Source organism: Lagopus muta, chromosome 3 (assembly GCF_023343835.1).
Source record: "Lagopus muta isolate bLagMut1 chromosome 3, bLagMut1 primary, whole genome shotgun sequence".
NCBI classification, from domain to species: Eukaryota; Metazoa; Chordata; class Aves; order Galliformes; family Phasianidae; genus Lagopus; species Lagopus muta.
In genome coordinates, this window is record NC_064435.1 from 83388189 (window position 1) to 83413179 (window position 24991).

The following is a 24991-nucleotide window of genomic DNA, read 5'->3' on the forward strand; positions in this document are numbered from 1 at the left end:
AATGTATTTGAAGAGGTTGCCCCTACCAAATAAAGATATGAGCTGGAAAAAAAAAAAAAAACACGAAAAAATCCCACAGAGTATGTAAGAAGCAGAAAACAAAAGTCACCAACACCAGCCATAGCTAGAAAAGTATCAAGGACAGACCCAGTGAAGCGAATGATCTATCTTATAAATTAGACTTCAACTAGGGTAAAAGCAGCCAAAGTGAGGGCCCAATTGTTTTTGTAGCCTGTCGGAAATAATTTCAAACCTGACAGGATACCACGGCTCGTAGTGTGATCTCACAGATTTCAGTGGTCACGCTGAGAGATAAGCAGAGAAGCACGGTAAAAATCCTGATAGCAAAAGCACTGCTGCCAGCTTTGCTGTACTAAGAGATTATCATTCACTCCAAATAGCAGATCGGGCAAGCGCTGAATGACTTCCCTTTCCTCTGCTCACCCCCCTCCGGCTGCCTCCTTGCTACCAACCTCTTTCTCCCCCTCTTTCCTCCCTGGGAGGACACGAAATGTTGTGTTTTATAGTATCAAAACCAGCTGATATATCCAGTAACAACAAACATCAAAAGAAATTACACCATCAACAAACTATCTTATAATATCATTAGTGACCTAAATTAAAGCAATATAATTGCCCAAGCAGACAGCACACAACCATACACGAATACTAATAACACTGCAAGTAGGTTCTAGCTCTTCACCAGAGGAGAAGGTGCCTGTGCACTCACTCTGTAATTATGTCGGGAATCAACTGACGAAGCTATTTCTTCAGCTATGGATGTTGAAGAGCAAAGCAGTTAGCTTTGCATGCGTGCCTTGGCGTGCCTGTCTCCCACTCACTGGCTCTCCAGCCTAGAGAGTTCTGCCAGCGTGCTTTGGAAGAGGAACACCATCATGGCCTTGCTCAAGGGGCAGAAGGGCAGGTCTTGGCAACCCCGCTAGACCATGCTACTACTGCCTGGCCTACACATGGGGAAGAGCATCAAAGGAAGCCCTTGGGAAGGCATAGTATCACTGCTGCTATGGAAGTCCTGGAGCTTTCTTGAGCAGTGCAGTAAGAGAACTGAGACAGCCTCGGTATAGGCCAAGAGATGGTGGCAGAAGCTCATGGTCTGGAGCATCAGAACCACTGAGTGGGAATTGCCATTGCCTGCTTAACCCACAAACTTCCACCCAATAAAGCTGCCTTTAAGCTATTTCCCTCTCTTGGAAGCTACTATGCTGGTCTGCAGAATGGGAGTGCTTATGCTTTATGGATCTGCTAAGCTTTATTTTCTCTGACTTTTGAGTATAACCTTATATATTTCAATTAGTTTTACTATTTTTTTGCGTTTGTGTGATACCATGAGGTGCTGACCAAAACAAAATCCTAGGAGATCACTATTTATATGACAGAAACAGCTATGTATTCCACAAAAGGCACAGTTTGAATCCATTCAAAGTATGGATACAATCTTTAAGCTAGTAGGAAGAAAAGAGAGTCCTGTGAGAGAAACACAAAGCAGAGATTGCAGGGAACCAATTTCATTTCCTAGCATCGTCGCAATTTTGATTGTCAACAAATTACTTCATTAGCCTGTGCTCACTATCCCAATTGGAAAACAGAGATAACATTTCCTTTGTTCAACATATCTAATTCTACAGTAGCAGTTCAGGACAATAGCCATTTAACAAATGCTCACATTTCTAGGGTTTATCACAATTTGAGTCCAATATCAATTTGGCTGTCTAGCTACTGTGATGTAAATAACAACTGTGCTTCTGGGGCTCATGTACAACTAGAAGACAGAGTACAGAACCATGCATCTTTCTCTCAGTAAAGATGCAGAGTTGAGTCTTTTCTGCTTCAACCAAAGACCCCAGCACTACCACTATGTTTCAGCACTACCAGTGTGTTTGGTATCCATCAAATTAGTAATCTAATCCAGGTTAAATGCCTTAACTTTCCCCCCACCCCATTTTTCATCCTGCAGATACTTGTACTAATGCAGCTACAGGTCTGGAGGAGGAGGAGTGTAAAGGGGAGAGCAATTTTCCTTCCAAAATGTTATCTTGTTGCTGGAAAGATGTGCTTGGCAATGTACCCCTGTAGACAGGCAAAGGCAGTATCATCTCCATTTAACAGTCAGAGAATGAAATCACTGAAACATTAATTGGTTCGCCCCAGGTCACAGAGGAGGTCTGTGGCACGATCAGAAATCTGACACGCATCTCCCAGGTCTCATTCAGACCAGTGCCTTCATCATAAAATAATCACCAGAAGGTTGAGTGTATAGATGCATAGATTCACTGTAGATTTTTTTTTTTTTTTAATTATTTTTATTTATTTATTTATTTTGTGGTGCACAAAGAAAGAAATGGCAGCAATGCCTTTCTAGTTTCTGGAAACCTTTAAGTTAATTTATATTCTGAAAAGTGATTGGGAAAAATGACACAGTGGGGTTCTCTGTTTATCTCAGTTACTTTTGTATGAAATTTGCTCAGTTTGAGGTTCAAAGGAACGTTTTTGCTCAATGCCAGCACAGTGCAATCTCAAGAGGACTGAAAATCATGCTGTATGCTTCAAATCATGCATCATAGGTAACCAGGAAACATTTTCAAAAATATTCCAGGAATGAAAGATCTCAAAGATCCAGACAAAAGAAACAAAAAAATCCCATGAGACTTGTTTTGATTTCACCTGCTCCTTCTGGGGCAGAACACCGTCCAAAATCTGGAGCACTAATTTCACAGAATCACAGAATGGCCAGGGTTGGAATGAACCTCAAGGATCATGAATCTCCAACCCCCTGCCACAAGCAGGACCACCAACCTCCCCATTTAATACTCATCCAACATCCAAATACATCCAACCTGGCCTTGAACACCTCCAGGGATAGGGCATCCACAACCTCTCTGGGCAGCCTGTTCCAGCACCTCACCATTCTCTCTGTAAAGAATTTTCTTCCAAATTTAATCAGAAATTAAGAAGAAAATTCTTCCCGTTCAATCCAAGCCATCTAGTTTCTAGGATGGCTTTACTCTCTCTGTAATACGTAAATATTAACACTAGTAATAGAATAATAATATTCCTTCCAGCTCAGTTTTTACTAATTACTTTATCAATCCAGTGGAGCAAGGAGGATTTCAGTTGCCCATTTTACTATCTCTTTATGTGCTGTATCCTCCTGATCACAGCCTTTCACTAACTGGTACTCTGCTTTCCTATAGGTGCCCAACAGTAAAGAGTACAGCTCTGTTCATGCACATATGTGGAGTGAGGGGTAAGGCTTGTAGTAACTTTTTCCCATGAATGCAATTCCAGCCTCTAGCAACTACTGATGTTCACTTCTCTTATTCCATGGTTCCATGCCTGCTGGGATAGTGGGCTTGTTCCCTTAATGCTCCTGGGAACAGGGTATGTGGCAGTGAAATGCACGGTCAAGTCTTGTATGAGCCCAGATGATCCAGTGCATGTACACCTTAAATTCCATCAGGAACGAAAATGATCATATTGTGTAAAGCCCACTCCTATTTTAGAATTTTAAAGCAAATATCCAGAATTACATCTTTCTGAGTCCATTCATGTACTATGGTCTTTGTTTTCTTTGGTTTTTGTAATTAAGAGAAAAAGAAGCACAAGTCTCAAGCTACTGACTTGAGGTGTCAATGACTTGGAATTTTGTAAGAATATCCAAAGACAAACTTTCTTGTACATATTTACATCCAAGAAAAAGCTGAGAGTTTAGTTCATAGCCCACCTTGCAGCCTTCCACTGTACAAATGGTCATCACAGCAAGATAAACGCCTCCTCATCTTGAGATGAGTACTGCGCACATCCCATCTCAGCCCCACCTTGGAAGGATCTGTATCTGGTTAGAATCCACCACATGGAAATGTTCCTACTGTGATGCTATAGCTTCTTCATTGCTGCATAATTATTTTTTTGTTCCTGTTTTGGAAGTATTCTCAAGCTGCTTTTTATGAAATAAATACCAAGAGAGCATGGTGACAACAAAGCCTAAAGGTTAGGAAGGTATAATGAAACTTAAGAATGGTAATAATGCAATAGGAGTACTGTAGTTGTGTAGTATCTTTGAAAAGAGATTGCAGAAGAAAGCATTAATTAAGCTTCAATCATTTAACCGTGGAGGTTAAATGCTACTATACCTACTCCACTAATGAGCAGAGGCCTTGGCACGTTGTTTGCCTTGTGTAAAGTTACACAACAAATCAGAAGAAAGGGAAGAGAGGTAATGAAATTAACAGTAGCAGTACCAGTAAATATTTCTAGTGTGACAACATGCAAATTATCTTCTCTACTTCCAGCAACTAGTGTTATTGCATTTTGCATATTATGGTATTTTAAATTCACAATCCATGAATTAACCATCTTCCTGCCTTGATTTAAGCAGTTCATTGTCCATTGAAATATCCACCCTTCAAATCCATATCTTTTGGTGACAAGGATGTTACAGGAAACCGTGTCAAAAGTCGTTACTGAAATCCAGATAGATCAGATCAGCTTTACACCATCAGTAGGTTTATCAGGCAGGACTTTCCCTTAGTAAAGCCGTGCTGGTTCTCCTGTCAATTCCCTCTCTTCCTTGTGCCTTGGCAGAGCTTCCAGGAGGATCTGTTCCATGGTCTTCCCCTGCACAGAAGTGAGGTTGACAGGTTGGTAGTTCCCTGGCTTGTCCTTTCTACCCTTCTTAAAAATGGGTGTGACAGTGCCATTTTTCCAGTCACTGGGGACTTCTGACTTTTCTAATATCATTGAGAGTGGCTTGGCAACTACATCAGCAAATTCCCTCAGGATTCCGCATATGTATATAACATGCAAAAAACTTCAATGAATACACAGTCCCTTAGATTTGGAAAAGTCACCCCAGGTGGAGAGAAATAAGTAATGGTTTCCAAATATACCAACTTCATTTAAACTTCCTCAGACTTCATGAAAATTACTCTTTCTAGAGAATGCAGACAAAATAAGCCTTCACACAAATAAGCACAATCAGGATGGATGACTATTCACAGAGAAAAAACAGAACAACCATCTTACTTTGACATACTAGTCATCTGGGAATCGACTGTAAACGATTGGAACCTTAATCCTCCTACATGGATCGTGAATGGCTCCAGTCATCTGGAGAATAATGGAGCAAGGAGACAAGATTTCACCCCAATGCTGACTTACTTGTATCTGTGGGCAAGCCACAGCACTATTATTCTTGCAGCACATGTAACACTTCTTAGCTGAGACAGATGCAAAATTAGCCTCTCACATCTTACGAAACTACAAAATGTAAATGCTAGCATAATTGTAAAGGTAGGTGATGAACCAAAGCTGATGCGCAGTTTCTTTAAACCTTCTTTTTTTTTGCTTAATTTCTGCCCTAACTGGTGATATTTCCTTTCTCCCTCATTCTGATTCAATATCTTTGACAGAAGTCCGCAGCTCCCCCTCTCTCCCATTTATTCCAAGGCATAATGCGGTAATTATACTTACATTTTTAAAGGTAGACATTTCTCCATAGGCCCTATCAACCTGTGGCCTCATGATTGTAATTACTTGATCTACAGACTGCTAATTTTTTTTTTTTTTTTTTAATCTTCCATAGGAATAAAATAGCACAGGAATAGGACACAGGGAAAATGCAAAGAAGTTGCAGACAGATACAGCTAACGTTTCTCTCCTGAATATCAACTACAACAAAACATATGAATATTGGGGGGGTCTCAGAAAATGAATTGATGTCTTCCCCCTCCCTTTTTTCTTAACGTTGACAGAGATTAAGTGAAACAGATTCAATTTTTAGGTTGCTTCCTGGGTTATAAGCAACAAGAAATCTGTTCATGTAGGTCTCTGTTTATTACTTTTCCAATTAGATTTGCATGCCATTGATGCTTGCTCTCAGGAGTCTATTTGCAATATTGGGAAAGGGTGTGTGTGAAATGAGGCCAAGTCCCTGACAAGTTTCTACTTAGCCTAGCTTTCCCTCAGTTGCTTATGACATTTCTGTTTTTCTACCCTGTAAATGAGATGAAAACCAGGAAAAACAAGACTTGGTAATAACAGTGCTTACTCTGGCTGGAAAAAAAACTGGTCCAAACAGCAAGCCTGGCTTTGATTACATCTAGTAATCAAGCTGTGTTTAGAATGACTTGACTTAACATCCCAAGAAATATTAATCTGCACATGGAAAGCTTGGTTCTAGAGACTGTATGATGCTCTGACACTAAGTAAAAAGTTAAAGTACCTTCACCTTGGGGAAGTCTCTGAGGTGACCTGATAGCAGCCTTTCAGTATTTAAAGGGGAGCTACGGGAAAGAAGGGGACAGACTCTAGTCTGTAGCAGTAGAACAATGGGAAATGGCTTCAAGCTTAAAGAGGGTGGATATAGGTTGAATACAAGGAAAAACTCTTTAATAGTGAGGGTGGTGAGGCACTGGAACAGGTTGCCCAAGAGATGTGGTGGATGTTCAGTCCATAGAAACTTTCAGGGTTAGGCTGGATCAAGCTCTGGGCAGTCTGTCTAGCTGTGTATATCCCTGTTCAATGCAGGGGAGTTGGACTAGATGGCCTTTAAAGGTCCTTTCCAACTCTAACGATTCTATGATTCCATGCTTTTTCTTTTTCCTACTAGCTGTGCATTTTAGTCTCCTCTTGTGGGGTGGGGCTAAGAGAAATAGCAGAAAAGTTAGAAAGTGATCATTTTTTATCTTCTAGCATGGGAACAGTATTAAACAAACAAACAACAAAAACAAAACAAAACAAAACAACAACAACAACAACAACAAACACCACCTCTGCAGCAAGTAGAGGAAGCTGGGTCTAACTTAGGTGGGAGTTTTTATTGTGTTGGACTTAAAGCACACTATACTGGCAGTATATATTTTAGCATAGTCTGGAATTTGCTAAACTAGAAAAACACTTTGCTTGCTGAGAATACACATTGTAGTAGAAATGTTTTAAATAATCACCATTATGATCCATCCTCATTATTAAGGGAAACTGTAAATGTTCAAGTACAGTTTCCTCAAAGTCTCCTAGAGAAATACATATGTTAGGTCTCAAGCCACAGTAAATTGCACAGTTGCACATTACATCCAGAAATAAAATAAGCTGGATACTGTGGAAGTGGCTTGATTGACAGTGTGAGCAGACTGAAAGAAGTTCATGGGATGTGTGTTGTCTTGTTTATGTAGCAAGGGAAGTACTGTGGCACTGCAGAAACTCTAGCAAAACCCATTATGAGATTCAGTTTGATATCAAACAGCATTGCCTTCTTACTATCTGTAAACAACTTTATACTTCACAACTGCTTCCACAATCATCTCCTACTGCTTAGTTAGGTATGCAATGAACTGGAAAGGGGAAAAGAAAATAAAAGCACTTTTTGGGGAAAATTCATAGCAATTATGCAAGATAAATGAAGAAGCACTTAAGACCGTACTCAAGTTTAACATAACAATAAAAGATTAAGTAAAATCTATAAAATCTGGCAACCTGGAGAACTCCAATGAATTATCAGTGACTATTTTGACAGATAGACTCCAGTTCTGCCTCTTTGTTATGTACACTATTTCTCTCCAGCCTGGACAAGGTTTTCCCAGGGTTGAGGACACCTCAAAAGCATCATTAGTGCTCTTCTGCTTTTTTATGACATGGTCAATCATGAATGTATTAAATAAAATCTGTCCTAAGACCTAGCCTGCAGGAACCTGTGACTGCAACATCTTTCCTTTCAGCACAAAGTACTGTCATATTCCCTTTCATTTGTTCTGCCCACCTCAAAGTTCTTGACCCAATCCACCCTTTATACATCAGTAATTTCCCATCAATATGGAATCTGTGTTCCACAAAATTCCAGACAAATAAAACCTCCTGCACTTCCTTTCTCTAGGAAAATTATATCAAAGGGCAATATTAGTTTTGTCTAATAATCACCTACATCAGTAAGTCTGTGGTGCATATTTCTTCCTGTTTTCCATTTGCTTCCATGTTTTATTATCTTTTTTCTCAAAAAAATATTCTAAAGATTTACATACTGCAAAATCTAAGTGGCAGACCTGTAGTTACCCAGATTCCTGCTTTAAAATCTTTATTTAATAAGAATAACAAATCACAATCCACTAATTTTTAAAATAAAGATTATAAAGAAACAGTTCACAATACCAGTTAAGAGTTTACCAGAAGTAAGAAGCATGGAAAACATTTTCACGCCGTTAACAGTAACTGTTGATATAATTTTTGTTAACTGTCCAGACACATGTTGATTTATTAAATCTAATCACATTATTTCTGGAAATACGTTCCCCATATGCATTATAGGTCAACAGCACTGCCACACACTATAATTTTGGCAAGAGCGAAAACATGGCAAGGCTTACATGTAAAATGCAAATAGAAGAAAGATGCTAGACTGAGACTTCCAGAAATCCATTATTCTTTAAGGCCAGCAATTCAAAAATAAACAAACATACAAATCAACCTATTTCAAGACCACTCATAAAGCTTGATCCCCATATATATCCACCCTGAAAATATCAGTGCGTTATTTGCTGTTTGCAAAGTACTAACTGGCTTATTTTAGAGTGTCTAATCTATCACTGTAATCAAGGACAGCTGGTTGTCTTGCAGAGTTACCCAATTCTCTTCAGGAGCCCCAGCTTCTAATTATCTCTAACTAGGAGCAGCCTACACCTTCCCTGCCCAGCAATACAAGAAGACCATAGCACAGCACCACCAGCCTCCAACTCTCATTCCAACACAAAGAAATGTGATGCATTAAACATACAATGCATGTTCTAATAAGTGGAGCCAACGAGAGCTAAAGAGCTTGCAGCTGCTGGTACCACCTGTGTCCCTCAGCTTCCAGCCAGAACAATCTCCTCACTGCAGTCCCTAGTTGTGGCGAGAGATAAAAGAGGCAGAAAGTGAGAGTGACATGTCTGGCTTGTGTCCTGCTCTCGTCATGAACGAGCCAGTTGATCTGGAAAGCTTGCTCACTCCCTCTGCAAATGTGGATGATTACGCCTCTTCCCCCAACAAGCACGCAAACACAAAATGGCCAAGTATGAGTCTCTGCTGATTCCTCCGTGGATTGTGCCCCATGTGCTCACTGTCACAGTTTACCAAACTGTAGTTTCATTACTTAGCATAGTTCGCTCTCCTGGGTCACGAGGATTGCTGCATAAACTTGGGCTGAGCAGAGAGCAGACATGGTGGGGTAAATGTGGCTTTGGCTGACAGAACAGAAATCTGTCCTGAGGTCCATTTTATTTTCAGAGGCAGGTTTTTTTTTTTTTTTTTTAAGGTTTCTGACCCCAGAGAACTGGGGATTCTTTTTAACCTTTTTTTTTTTTTTTTTTTTTTTTTTAACATGCTGTTTCCTTTTCCTATGCTTGACTGAGTGATGACATGGATGCCTTTCAAAGTCCTGGGATTGTCTGCTGGCTACTTCAGTGCCTCAGGACAACTGGAGGCTGTTCAGAGATCAAAAAGACCATCAGTTGTTTGGATCTTTTTCCTTTCACATGGAGTTTTGTTTTGCTTTTTCCCTTTCAGTGTATTTCACTTCTGAGTTGGTTGTTTTGAATCAATGCCCACCTTGGGCCAGATTGTGCCATTAAAGCACTGGCCAGTATTATTATATCCTTCCAGCCTGAATGGAAGGCAGAGTTGGCAGAAATAGGCAGTCACATAAATTATTGCTGATATTACTTCTCAACAGTAAGAACTGAAGCTGATCCTTACACAATTTCTGCTGCATCCCCAATCTAGACTCCTTTGTGCACAAGGTTTTCCCCGATTTTTCCACACTTTTTTCTTTTTATTACTTTCCTGCTAGTCCAAGCATGAGTGATGGAGAATATTCCCTTGGTTGTGTTGGAAGGACAGTACCAATATTCTTTCAGTCCTGTCCTTTTTCACATCTCAAATCCAGACTTCCTTTCCTCATTCCCCTTCTTTCCCCCCTCTCCTCCTTTTCAAACTACAAATCTGAAAAAGACTGGATGTAATGGACACATGATTTCACCTTCTGGTCCAACATGGAACTGGTTTCTTCTGTTTCAGTTCAAGATAAAACTAGTAATCCAAGTTACGGAGTTATTTATGCTTTGTGGAGTTTTCTGTTCTTAAAACCCAGGCTCGTACAGCTATCACAAGGCTCTGGTTTTAACACCATATACTTCCTGCAGGCATACCTTCTCTTCCACTTAGAAATCCTGTTTGCATGCATTTAGAGAATTTCCTGTGCTCGTCTTGTTTCTGAATCTGCTACAGCATTTGCAGGGAGTTTTTCTCCAGAATCTTCTGCTTTAACTAGTATCACTCACCTAATTAAAACATATTTATCTCCCTAATTTAGAAGGAAAATAATTGGATGTGGTGTCATAATCCCTGCTCCACTTACTGCAGCAGTTGTCCTATTGCTCTTGTATAGATGGTATTTATAATATCCAGTTGAATTTACCTTGTGCAAGCAATAGAATCAATGGGAGATTTTATTACCTTCTCTGAACTGCCCTACTGTGGGAGCTTTCCTTCTCCACTGGCTAGATATAAGTGTTTGGGACTCACCACCACCTAACTTCATAGGTGACTGAAGTTGGTGGAATGAATTCTATGCTATGTCACTGCCTATTTACTCTACTGCGTGTCAGTTGTTTCTTGTTTATTGTTACATGCCTTGTTCTCCTTTGTAAAATACACAGTAAAACCTCAGATGCTGTGAGAAAAGATGCATGCGTTTGTCGCATTGATTGATTAAGCCTGGCCTTGGAACAGAGGGAGCACAAAGGGTAGTACAGCAAACACTTTAGGGGACAATATAATTTGATACTCATGCTAGTAAATACATCAAGCAGAAAGTGACTGTGTTAAACTAACAACCTGCTGTATATTTGTACCATTAGTCCTGATAGTAAAGAGGGAGTAAGTTGACCCTCCAGCTTGCATGTCGTCCCACAGCACGTCCTGGCATTTGATTTTGTATTTGCACTGTAGCTCATTCCTTTCAAGCATTGCAAACTGGCATTAGGCCAATTTCATTTCCCTTGGACTGCTTCTTGCTTATCCTCTCTATGCACTGATGGCCCAGTCCTAAAGTGTGACAGATGCTGTCCTGGAGCAGACAAAAATGGAACAGCACTGCCCTGCACTTTCCAGGAACGAACCATAAGACAGTTCAGACTTTTCCAAATGGTACTGAGATTATACTTCACTTTCTCATCTTTTTTTTGTAGTTGTTGTTCTGGCACTGGAAACACACAGTTAACAGCGTGTTGCAACTGATACTGCAATTCTTCCACAGAGTGTTTATTTTCTTTAGGAACAATTGGGTTTTCATTTTAATTGTGTTCCTCCACTCCTTTTACAAACATACTGTTTGTACAGGCTGTTTAGAGAACCAGATAGCCTTCCATCCACAGTTCTGTGCAAAAATGTCTTCCCTTCTTGAATTCAGATGTGATTATGAGTACATGAGAGAGAAAATAATGTGCAATTAATGTGCAAAGTTGGGTGTAACTCAACAAACCACATTACTTTGAAAATGTATTCCAGTATTTAAAATAGTGTTGACACATTAAATTAGGAAATGTTTAAAAGTATTTACCATTTCAAATATGGTTTTATTCTCCCTCCATAGCATATGCAATTATTGATTTAAAACTTAAATTAAAGATGTTCACATTGCCATTTACGACAAAACATTTTTGGGACAGTGGTCTGCAGGAAAATTATTTTCCAATAGTTCTGTTGTGTGAAGCTGGGCTATGAAGGGGCAGTACTGTCCTTAGTTACTCACCATGTGGTGTTCAGTTAGAATGTTAATATTGTTTTCAAATTGTTCTACTTAAATTGTTTTTTATTATAATGTTAACACTGTAGAAGACCAACTCTTTAACAGTCTAGTTCACAAAGGATTCCTCTATTTTTCCCCTCTGCCAATGGGTGAGGGTGCTCCTTCCATGCTTACACACTTCTTTCTAATCATTAGTATCCATGTTGTAATGGACAAATTAGTGGGATTCAATTTTAATATCTTCTTCAGCTGGCCCTTTTTTCACAAAAAGAGAGACCAGGAGAGCTCTGAGAGCCTTAATCATGGATTCAAATCCTGCTGATTTGATTTCAGTGTGGCATTAATTAATTTGTGCGTACAGTTCCCTTGGATTTTAAAAGTTGGACTGATTTTTATTGTACGTAGAGATAGAAGAACCATAAGGAAGTTCTGAAAACAGCACTTTTTCTGCAGTTAGGGCTGGCTACAAGTGATTGCAGGTAAGCAGTTATCACTTACTTAACTATATTTTGTTACCCACTTGGGATAAAAGGACAGGCAGAGCAGCATTTTCATGTCATTATCAAATGTATGTTATAGCATAATGTTCAGCAATTACAGTGCACACTGAGATACCTGTAATTTTTCTTCAATCTTCTTCAGTAGTTATTTTGATCTCATAATGACATAACCAGAAACAGAAGGATTTGTACTATTGGAATTCTCGTTTGTAGCAGTCATTTGCTGCTGAACAGACACTGTGATTTAAAAACGCATTTTTTTGTGGAGTCATATGCAAAACACCTGCAAACCAGACAGTAGAGTTCAGAAAACATAGAAGGAAAAAGAATGAAAGAGAGGAAAGAAACACACAAAAGGGAATTATATGGATTCCGGTTGTGATTCACTGCAGTAGCATAACAGTGAAGTAACTCAAAAGACGTTAAGCCAGCATAATATTGGATGAGATTCATGGTGGTAAATCAGGACTTCTCTTGGCATGCTCATGTACAAAAGGGAAATTTGCTCATTGGATTCTCCTCTCACTTTCACAGCATAAATCAGCAGTAATTCCACTGAAATCAATGGAGTTAAGCCAGGTTAAAATGAAGGGGAGATGAGAATCAGATTCACAAAGCGCAGTTTGCTGTGATTTAGCACGCAAACGCATGCCTTATAATCTGTTTACTAACAATGGATGAAATATGCAAATTGTCTCTCTGGAAAGCGACCATGAAAACTGAGCTTTACAAAAGCGAAACGAGGGGTGGGAATGCTCTTAGTTCCAGACATCCGCATCTGTAGTCTGATACACAAACGGCGTCTCAGAGAGAAGAAAACTGCCAAGGGTTGATGACATGTGCAGAAGTAAGGTAGATTATAACAAGATGTGAGATCATGATTTGGAATGGACAACAGCCCCTTGCAGATGCTGGGATAATCCCGCAATCAGGCCCCAAACAATGTTCCTTCGAGCAAAACCAGGCAGGCTGACCATGCCATCGCACAGCATGGGCTGTGCCCTAAATCAGCTGCAGAGCCTGCAAACGCAGCTGAGTGCAGGTGGTACCAAGTGCCTGATGGTCACAGGCAGGAAAAAATGTATAAAAAAAAATCCCCAATCCTTTATCTTTGGTAAACCACTGACAATTTTGATAGCTGCAATAGAGAATCCAGTGAACGGAAGCTCCTCAAATAACAGCACAGTGAAATGCTTTCATGTTCACTTAGCCATGGAAGAGACAGGAAGAGTTAATTTTAATTGGCTCTGAGTGACTGCTCATTTTGGGTTTCAGGATGCAGTTATTTATAGCCCAGTGAAACTGCACCTCGCAATTAGACAGACTATTTCTGTGTGGTGTCTTTCAGTTGAGATTTCCTTTTTTGAACTTTATTTTCATTTTGATGCTGGCCCAGTCTTAATGTAGATATATATGTTAACTTTCAGAAGATATCTGCCAATTGCTGTATTATGGAATTCAAGATCAGTTTTATCGTACAGGAAGCGCGACACGTGGAGAGATTGGGATCTGTGTTAGCTGCATCCCAAAGCAGCTCCTGAGGAGCACTCCAAGTATTACAGAAGCATGCAGTACAGGAGAGCAGAGAAGAGCTTTTTTCTCAGCAAACTCATGTGCCAATGACCTCATTTATCTCTTCAATTCCTGTTAGGTTTCTGAATGGTAGCCTCACTGTTTGAGACAACATGGGGTACAGACAGGAGGTGACAGCATGAGTAGTGGTTGGTGGTAGCTCTGATTGCTCAACATCCCTCAACATCCATGCACTGACCCTCAAATATTTCATATCTGGCTCTAGCAGAGAATGAGGGAAACCAAAATCTGCCATCACAGCAGGCTCTGGAGCCCTATTGCCCAGAAGAGGGCAGACCTACAGTGTTTTACCTTGGTGGCATTCTAACATATCTCCAACCTGTGTCCCTTTTGTCTCTCTAGCTTGCTGTGTGGGGTGGAGAAATTAAATACAATGCAAAAATGCAAACAACCACAACTCTAGAAGAATTCATGTGACTGTCTCAGTTTATGGGCTCAAACCTTTACCTTTTTAGTTTCAGGCAAGTACAGTTTTCTGTCTGCTGAATGATCGGTGTGGTCCAATGAAGAAATCTGCACTAGGCTTGTTTCACTGCTTTAGGTCAACACAGAAGGCAAAGTGTCCTGCTCTGAATTAGAAGGAACTCTTATGACAGAAATAAAGAATTTTATTAAAGTTCTCATTTTTTCCCCACGTTAAAATGAAAATAATCATCTGACTTTCAACTTGTGATTATTTTTATCTTTCTTCTTTCCCTTCTTGCCTCATTCTGCTTCCCAAAAAGAAATGATTCAGAAAAGAAAATCTGAATAGGGATGATTCGTGTATGAGGGCTGCTCCAAAAGTAATGCCTGCTGTTGTATTGTGTTTTCCTGCAACATCAGAAGTAGATGTTGCTGGTACGGTAGTAGAAGCTGAACCTTCCCACCAATATCCCATTATCTTTTGTTGCCGTGTGACAGAAGGCAGCAGAGGGGCAGTGTGAGAAAATGGTGTCTGACATGGAAGCATGGATGAAAAAATGGCCCCTACTGGCATTCATTGATGCTTGCTGAACATTTATAAAGACCAAACAGTGGATGTGAGAACAGTGAGGTGGTGGATGGTGTGTATCAGTAGTGGCAACAGTGATATGAAAGACAAGCCATTTTCCAGGCAGCCATGCAGATTTTACAGGTTTAACGTAAAGGCTACTTTTCATTGCTATTGAAAATTTATAGCTAATGGTCGTGACTATGTTAAAAAGTAGTGTTTCATAGTTGAAGATTTGCTCTGTCAAATAGTGTTATTGTTCTCTTTTTATCTGTTGTAGTTGCCATAGAACTAAACAGGAGGCAGTACTTATAGATTAACCCATGTATTATTTATTAAAGAATATCTAACTCTCCAAAAGAAGTATTTGAACAGATGGCTCTATTTCACTGAAAGTACATAGCAGAGGATATAGTCAATTCTTGACCTGTTGGACCTGGGGATTGTAATATCCAGGAGATCCCAAATAACTTAAAATGAGAGAATAACATCATTGTGAATCCATTTTTTTAAATTACCTCCTTAAAAAGATGTCCTTGTCCAGCATTCTTAGCTTCCAAGCATTTGTTTAGCTCAGATTAGCTCATACATACAACTATGATAAAAATACTTTTCTTTTTTTGCTTTAAAACATCCAGAAATTCTGCTCCAAAGTAGGCTGTATTTGTAGTGAAATTGATGTTGAAATCTTATTTCTCTATTTTTTTGCAGTTGTTCTTACTCTTGAAGCCTACTCATCTCTCAGCTCTCTCCTATCCTTTCAATCTGCTTGACACAAAGTCTTACTATGGCACAGCACACCAGGGGTGCACCAATGGAGGCTGGGTACTCCAACAGGCAGCCTGACCCAAACAGACCTCTAGCCAAGTCCTTATACAGTGAAATGTGGCACAGGGGGAGCTTAGCCAGGTTCTCACTGTTTCCTGATATTGATCTCCCTTCCCTTTCACACACCTTTACTCAGACATCACCTTAAAACTATGCAGAATCTGTCATGCAATATGCAATATAAACCTATACTTGCTTATGTACACTTAGCAGAGACCAGATTATTGCAATTTGCACATCATCAAGGTTTCCTTGAAACTGGTTAGAAAGCTGCTGTGGCTGCAGAAGGTGACTGCTGTCTCACCGTTCAGACAGGTTTGTGTGAATCAGACCTCTTTTTGGAAAGCCACAAATATTCTGCTCCACTAATGCATTGAAACTTAAAAGGTAAGGAAAAGTGCATACAGGACTATCCTTATCCTTATGTTACATCAAAGCACTCAAAATCAGATGAAACATTTCTGCTCTCTACTCCAAGTTTAGCACAGACCAAAAGAGCATAAGGTAATGAAATTCACCATGGCATTCCCTCCCAAAAGAAAGGGACCACACAGCTAATCAGCACTGCAGTAGACCTGTGTCAGAACAGCTTAGGACTCCACTGCTTCAGAAATAAATAAATGAGGATATTAGAAAAGTAAACCATACCACAAATGGCATGGGAAGAATGAACAGATGATAGTCGTTAGTTCTCATTAGCTAAGAACATGAAATTATCACAGCCACTTTAAAGAAAACGGAAGGAAATACTTTTTCATTTAACAAGTAATTAAACTATGAAGCTTATCACTACAGGAAATTTTGCATCCAAAGAGAATAAAAAGGTTAAAAGAGCAATTAGATATTGGTACCTAGAAGAAAAGTTGATTAGAACTATTAAACAAAAAGATGTGCTACCTTCTTTTCTTATAGAAGGCTTCTACCTGCCCAGGGGCTTTAGGATGACAACTTCTAGTAGAGATATTCAGAATAAAGTTTTGGAATAAAGTCTCCCAACAAGGAAACAATATTTTCCAACAAAATCAGCCCATCCAGTATCTCCCAGAAGTTGAGAGAAGTGCCTGTGGTAACATCTGAAACTGAGCATAGCATCTTCAGAGTAACGTTTGGGAAACATTTACAGAGTAGCATTAACTTTGGCTTTTATGCATTTTTCAGAATAAACCCCTCAAATGCCCCATCGATTTAATGCAGCTAGCCATTGTGGTTCCAAATTTTTGTCAGAAAGTGTTAAATAATTCGACTCACAGACCTCTGTGTCTCCAAAGAAGCACACACAGTGTTAAAAGATTAAAAGTCTAGCAATATCATTTTAAAAACTGAAAATAACTCAGTTATAGTCTAATTCAGCCCCAGATACAGTGTCTGCTGCCTTAGAAACATAACCAGTAGTTGATGGGTACAACATGATGCAAGTCAGGCTCAACAGTTTATGTTTTTCTTCAGGCCTGGCAGCACCTCTCTAGCAAAGAGCTCATCCCTCCCCTGGTTTTCTTATCCCTCCCAGGGCAAAAGGGGCAAGAAGTGGGAATCATTTTCAAAAGCAATAGTAAAGCATCTGTGAAATTCAAAGGAGGGGCAAATGTGAGCACTGGTGAGATGCTTTCTTAAAACCTTCCCCTATTCCTGGCTCTAATGCAAAGGCAGAGCTTGCAGAAAAACTAGTTATTGAGAGAACAACATGGAACTATATGGAACAGTGGGGACACTTGACCTCAGACCACCCATATTCTCTGTTGCTCAGTTCCCAGATGACGTCTGCATTCCATGTAATCACTTTTCCTGAAAGGCCAGCCTCTTCCCTCCCCAAAATTATCCCAGTTCTTTGCAAGCCATAGCTTTATTCTGCCCACAGTGAATCAAAGAACTCCATATAAGTTTTCAGAATGTGCATCTAGCAGAAATGAGATACTTCTTCATCTGGATGCCAGGAATCTGATTTTGTCAGTTATACTCTGTACATAAAAAGCCTCTGCAATCTACTTTCACAGTATCCTGGGGAAGTAATATGAATAATTTTAAACTAAGAAAATGCTGCTGGGAATATTGCTTTATTTGGGAATTCTAAACTTTGAAACACATCTGCATAGAGTATTTTATAATTAATAATATTTAAATGAATATATATATATATTTGTTATATATTTTGGATTAAAATTAATAAAGTGGGGAAAATGCATCTTAGAATCACACCTCAGTTAAAGTGGCCCTAAAAAGAAATATCTCTGGACAAAGGCAATAAGCACGGGAAATCCTCTGGTGCCATTGGTTCAGGTGAGAGTGCTGTCCGTGGCACAGAGATTATTCCAGTTACATAACTTCCTTTGTGGCATGGTAATTTTGGAACATTCTTTGATGTCAATATTTACAGTTTCCATCTGGCTTCTTTTACAAATGGGAATGCCAATAAGCTGTAAAGGACAAAAGGAATGCTGACATCACTTGTAAAAGGTAGTTTGGGGTAAGATTTGTGCCGTGCTCCACTGCTTTGGAAGTTACATCCTTGCTGATCTGCTGCTCAGTCACCTATTCATTACTTCAGTAACAACTCCAGTGTCATCCTGACCACAGCAGTTTGGTATTTGATATTCTTCTGCCCATGAACCTCTTCTACAAGTGTGGTAGTTTTTTTTTATTACAGAACTGATCACTCTTACTTTTGCAATCTTCTGGGCCTTTTTGATGCCATCTCATCATTACGATAATCTCATTTCTCTCTCTTGTTAAATTACCGTCACGTAAAATTATTTGCCTCAGAAAAAGGAGAAAAGAAGGCTGCAGGGTGACCTCATTGCAGCTTTCAGTACCTAAAGGGAGCCTACAAACAGGAGGGGAATCAACTCTTTGAAAGGGTTGGTAACTGCAGGACAAGGGGAAATGGTTTTAAGTTGAAGGAGGGAAGATTTAGGTTGGATGTCAGGGGGAAATTCTTTACTATGAGAGTGGTGAGGTGCTGGAACAGCTGCCCAGTGAGGTTGTGGATGCCCCGTCCCTGGAGGTGTTCAAGGCCAGGTTGGATGGGGCCCTGGGCAGCCTGGTCTGGTATTGGATGTGGAATTTAGTGGCCCTGCCTGTGGTGGTGGGGGGTGTTGGAGATTCATGATTCTTGAGATCTCTTCCAACCCTGGCCATTCTGTGATTCTGTGAAACTTTACAGTGATGTCTTAGAACTGCTGATACAGAATCACAACACTGTTATTCTCAACAGAGCAATTCTCTGAGAAATACACAGGGGAATTACGATGTTTCCACACTGCAATTGTTGGCTGCTTCTTTTATGTTTCATGCTATTCTTTTTGGTGATTTTTTTTTTTTTTTTTTTTTTTTTTTTTTTGATGTAGCAAACAAATTGAATTCATCTTGAAAAATGAATTACAAGCTGGGATTTTTCTGAGCTGTCCTCACAATTTTTTGTTTCATCTTCCAGCATATGTTTCTGCATGTAACAGTGGGACTGCCACTAAGGAAGGAGGTGTTTGCCAGCAGTCACCGCAGAGTGGTTTCCAAACTCTAGCGTTATTTCTGGATCTCAAGTGTTATTGCATAAAAGATTACTAGTAAAAACTGATCTTTTACAGATGACCAATACATACTCAAGATTAGAGAAAAGTTTTTGAGACTTTTTAATGACAGCTTTTCTTTTAAATAGATGATTTTGTACTGAAAAAAAAAAAAAAAACTTATGAGGAATTCTTTTTATTTTATAAATCTCAGCAAACTCATCTCCTATCCCTTCTTTAGCAAAGAAAATAAAATAGTTGTTAACAGAATTTTTAACATTCTTGTATATTAATTGGACTTATTACACTTTGCTGTACTCCAAGATATAATCTGCCTTCCCTGAGCCCTGAAATATTTTCTTTCTCAGCTAAGGAATTCTGCAAAACAATCTTAAATCATACTACCTTGGCTATTTTATTAAAAGCTTATGCATATATCTGTGTCTTCCCAATGGTCTCTTACACGTTGTATTATATTTTTCTGCTCATCAGCATTTAGCTAATGAATTTGGCTTTCTAGAAAATGCAATGTTTTCCTCAGAAAATAACAGGTTTTTTTGTTATTATTTTTCCAGATGAACAGTGTTTAGCATTTCACTTATGTTAAGCATATTTACTAAAAAAACCAAAAACTCAACCCTTCAAAATGTTAAAAAATAAGCCCATCATTAGGTGGAGAGAGGTAGATGACAGATTAGGTAAGCACAGATTGGCATCCGGTTTCTAACTCTGTAAAAAAACCTTATTCATAAAGTTGTATCTGATGTTTTACAAATTAATGGTTTCGTACTTTGTACAATTTTCACCATACCTTCCAGATTCACCATCAGCAGAAATTAATAAACTTGTCCTCTACCTTTCCTAACAAAAGTGCTTAATCATGCTAAATCATGAAAGAAAAAGAAGTGTAAAGATCTCTTTTACTGAACACCGTATTGCAGTGTCTTATCTCTGTGAACTGCTATCTACATATGGTGTCAAATATAGATAGATGAATTGCATAAGCTTATTCACACAGACACTAATACAAGTAAAGTAAAATAACTTGCATTAATACCCAGGATATCTGTGGTGAAATGCTGCAATGCAAAATAGGTGAACAAATCAAAGGAAGTAAATAACATGCTGTAGTCTTATATACGTTTCTTCATAACATGAATCCTGACAATGTTACCTACTGTTACATATAGCTTTCTTCAAGATACGACATTCCTATGCATTAAATATAAGGATGTTATGCTTTCAAAGATTTTTATGATTTCAAAGGTCAACTAATATCCCAACCATTCAAATACACTGAAACAATTATCATATTAGCACATGTGATTCAGAACAGTTGTTTGCAAATAGACTATATGTTGATGTAATTATTTATCTATATAGGATTTGAAATTCCAAACTCAGCAAATCATTAAAAAAAATAATAAGGAAGACACATGTCCACTCATTCAGGTTTGCATAATAATTCACCTATAAAGGAATAGAAAATGATAACCAGCTTGGCTCAACAGTTCTGTACAAAACATTATTACACATGATTGTATTTTTTATTCTTCAGTGTTGTATCGGGAATTTCCCTCAGTAAGAATTCATATTTCTTCTCATTCTTAGAAATAGAAAAGGCTTACAATTCTGTGAAATGTGATGTACAGGTTTAATAGGATTGTACTCTTGCCTAATGTCACAGTAACAAATAAATGCAATAGAGAATTGCTGACACAATAGGAAACCACTAGTTCAACACAAATGAATCTGTGCAAATAAATCTGAAGTAATTTCTCTATACATCTTGGCTACTGCTTTTAAGCTCTGCTCACAGTCAGGTGGCAAGGCATTAATAGAGAGAAAAATAAAAGTTATAGCTATATCCTCTGTATGTTACAGCACACTGCTACACTAAGCAAGAATGACTTGATGGTTCTACTCTGAAATAGCTCACTTAGGCACAAACTTCCATTGCAGACCACGTATTAACAAGTCCAGAACAACCCACCCCAGTCAGGCAGAGAAAGAATTGTGAAGTGAAGAGAAAGAAATGTGAAGTGACATAATATTCCTGCACGCTTGACAATGGCCAGATACTCAGATGTGGGGCTGTTGCAACATGGTTGGCACCACCATGGTAGAAGGAAGTGAAGTAACTCCTTGCCTCTCCAAGCAGCAGCTCTTATCCCCTCTTCACTCTTTCCTTACTGGTACAGGGTTTCTTCTGACTAACAGATCCAGCAACAATTATAATGGGGAAATGCACATTAGCTCTACCCTAACCATTTTGCTTATTGCTCAATGCTGAATATTTCCAATGTGAGTAAGGATGATTTCTTTCCCTCTACTGCTTTTGAAATGATAACATGACTGCCAGAAGCACTCCAGGGAAAAACAAAAAAAAACAACAAAAAAACAAACATAATATGCAGCTGACAGACTGTTATGCATTGTATGGTGCCATGAGAATCATGGATCACAGAATATCCTTAGACGAAAGGCACCCACAAGGATCATCAAGTCCAACTCTTGGCTTCATGCAGGACCACCCAAAATTCAGAAACTGCGTCTGAGAGTGTTATCCAAAAGCTCCTTGGACTCCAGCAGCTCTGGGCCACGACCACTGCCCTGGGCAGCCTGTTCCAGGGCCCAACTACCCTCTGGTGAAGAACCATTTCCTGACCCCCACTTGACCCTCCCTTGACACAGCCCCATGCCATTCCCTTGGGTCCTGTCGCTGTCACAGAGAGCAGAGCTCAGCGCTGCCCCTCCGCTCCCCTTGTGAGGAGCTGCAGGCTGCCATGAAGCCTTCGCTCAGCCTTGCTCCCTTCAACATACTCATAGTCCTCCTTTGGATGCTCTTAGTTTAATGTCTTTCTTATACTTTCTTATACTTTCTTATACACAATATATGAGCAATATATTAAAGAAAAGGAAGAAGAGAAACATCAACAAACAACAGTGAATGAGTTGCTGTTGGTAATATGAAATAGGAATGGATAATACAGCTAGGCTGTACTACACACATCACACTTCTTCCTTATCTTTCTCTCTATTGACATGTTTCTTAATCTTAATTTCCCATAGTGCTATATGGGATACAGTTTTAAGTAGCACATAACATAGTCACATAGTAAATTAAAATATTTTTCATTTGAAGGTATGAGCTTACCAGCCACAGTTGCCACTCAAAATGTCACATTCACAACACAATTACAGAAGACCCCTTTTCTTTTAAGTGATTCACAAGCACTCACTAAACAAGATCCAGATAAGTCTTCTTAGTTGATATGCAGGTATGCCAGGAAGAGATGAAATTCTGCTTAGCGCGAGGCAGGACCTTGCACATATACTGGATGGTTTTTCCCACTTTTTTGTTATAAGATAATGTAAAATAAAATTTATTTTACTATGAAGTATGTTACATACTCATAGATTGCCTCCTGCAATTCAAAAATATTATAGGTGACAAAATCCTGTCGTTGCCTCCTTGTCACAGTTTTCCTTCTCTCGTTAGGCTGACCTTGTCCAGATATCCATTAAACTGGTCTGTCACTTTCCTTCTTCACCAGGACAGGGTGAGAACCCACATGGATCAAGATAAATACAGGAAGATCACTTACCAGTTACTCTCAGACTTGAAACTCAATGTATCACCAGTGAAAATAAGCGTAGGACAGTGAGAAGCAAAGATGAAAAACTGAAATAACCTCCTACCATGCTGAGCCAAGCCATGACATGCGGTGAGACTTTTGGAGCCATCTGAAACTGTCTATGGCATAGGACAGCCCCATTCTTATCTCACACAGCAGCCCAACAGTACCTACTGTCAAAACCTTGACATCCTTTCCCATTCACTGTCTTGACTGCCTGTACCAGCAGAAATCTGGAGGCAACTGAACAAGGAGGCTGGAATGGGCTTGCCTTTGTGCAGACATTTTTGGGGGGTGGTAAGGGAAGAGAGAGCGGTGTGGGACAACTACATTCTCAGGAAATAAGTGCCATTCTTGCCTAATCTACAGTAACTGGCAAAAACCTCCATTATCTCAAAGAGGCTAAACTCATTTACATTGACTTCAGATCTGGCCCAGACTGCCTTACTTGGAAGACTAAGCTGTATGACATTCAATAGAGAAACTTAGCATTGCTGTACCAACTGGGGGTGGAAAATACCTTTTAGCGATCTCCAGTGATCTGCCTTCAGTTAAAGACTATTACACAATGTGACATGTAAGGAATAAGAAGCAGCATGAGGGCATGGTAGTTGCAGTTGCAGACAATCTCCTTGGGTGGTTTGATTAACTCAGGAGCAGATGCTATTTTTCCCCCTTTCTTGATCTATTTTTGTTTGGAAAATTTGAAGCTGATTGCACATATGCTTGAAGTTTAGGTATGCAGATTTGGAAAAATCTAAACAAGTAAATGCATTTCATGAATATTACCAGGTAGGCACTAAATATTTATTCTAACCATTGAATTTCTGTGCATGAATGTTTAGCTGATGCAAACAAAAGGTCTCAATCGGTCAAATCTTCCTTAGGTTATGAAAAGAGTTTGTTTCTGTCCTGGTTTAATTATCTTCCTTGGTCCAGATGCCTTCACTGAGCTGCATCTGCAAAAGATTTCTCAGCTGAGGTATGAGTAAACCCTTCCTATATGGCCAAGAACCAGAGAAGCTGGATACAAACACTGTTCTTCCTGCAAGAAGAACTGTGAGTCGTCAGCACCCTAAGCCATTTTATTGGTAATTTTGTCTATTATCTCAAGGTTGAAAAATTTATCTACAGAAGAAGTACTTTTGGACCACTCCTCATAAACATATATGCATACAGGTACTCTTAATTTTTCATACAGTGAGGTGAGAAGAGACATTACTTTCATGCTCCTTGCAGGAATGGGAGAGCAAGAGGAAGTGAATGCTGGCTAAAGCATCTGAGATACACTTGCAGGCCTGCGCTGGAGGGATTCAGGTACCAGGGTGACCAAGGACTTCCCTCTCAAAAGAGAGCAGCAAACAGAAGAAGAATCTTTATTAAGAAGAACCAAAGGGCACCTTATGGCACATTACTGCCTGGTGAGCCCAAAGCAATTAATTCTGGCTGTATCTGCACTTTCCAGCGGACAAAGATTAGGCCCTATAGGAGACAAGATGGAGTGTGATCGGGGATCACAAACCACAACAAAAACATCAGAGTGCGCTTGTTGGAGAGCTTCTCAAGGTCATTTTGGTCTAATTCTGAGTCACTAAGTGTGACTCAAGGCTCAATAATTTCCATTGAACAGATGGGTGCACAAAGCCCATGTTTTGATGCCAGGAGGCAGCTACTCTTCCTTTGTAACAGTCTTTTTATTCTGGAGGGAAATACACATGCAAAGGGGCAGGGCAAGTATATTTTGTTGATATTTTTAATTGGATGAGTCATTCTGATAAGAAAATATCAAGAATGCATTTTGGTACATTTTCAGCATTGCACCAGGAAATAAAAAATACACGTTCTCATAGAATCATTTGACATCCTTAGTATGGATCACCCAAAATCCAACCTCTATCTCTGAGAGCATTGTCCAAACAATCCCTGAACTCCAGCACTTCAGGCCATGCCCACCACCCTGGTCAGCCTGTTCCAGGGCTCGACCATCCTCTGCTGCAGACCCTTTCCCTCACCTGCGCCCCTCCCCTGATGCAGCTCCATGCTGTTCCCTTGGGTCCTGTTGCTGTCACACAGAGCAGAGCTCAGCGCTGACCCTCCACTCTGTGAGGAGCTGCAGCCACCATGAGGGCTCCCCTCAGCTCCTCTGCTTTGGGCTGAACAAACCC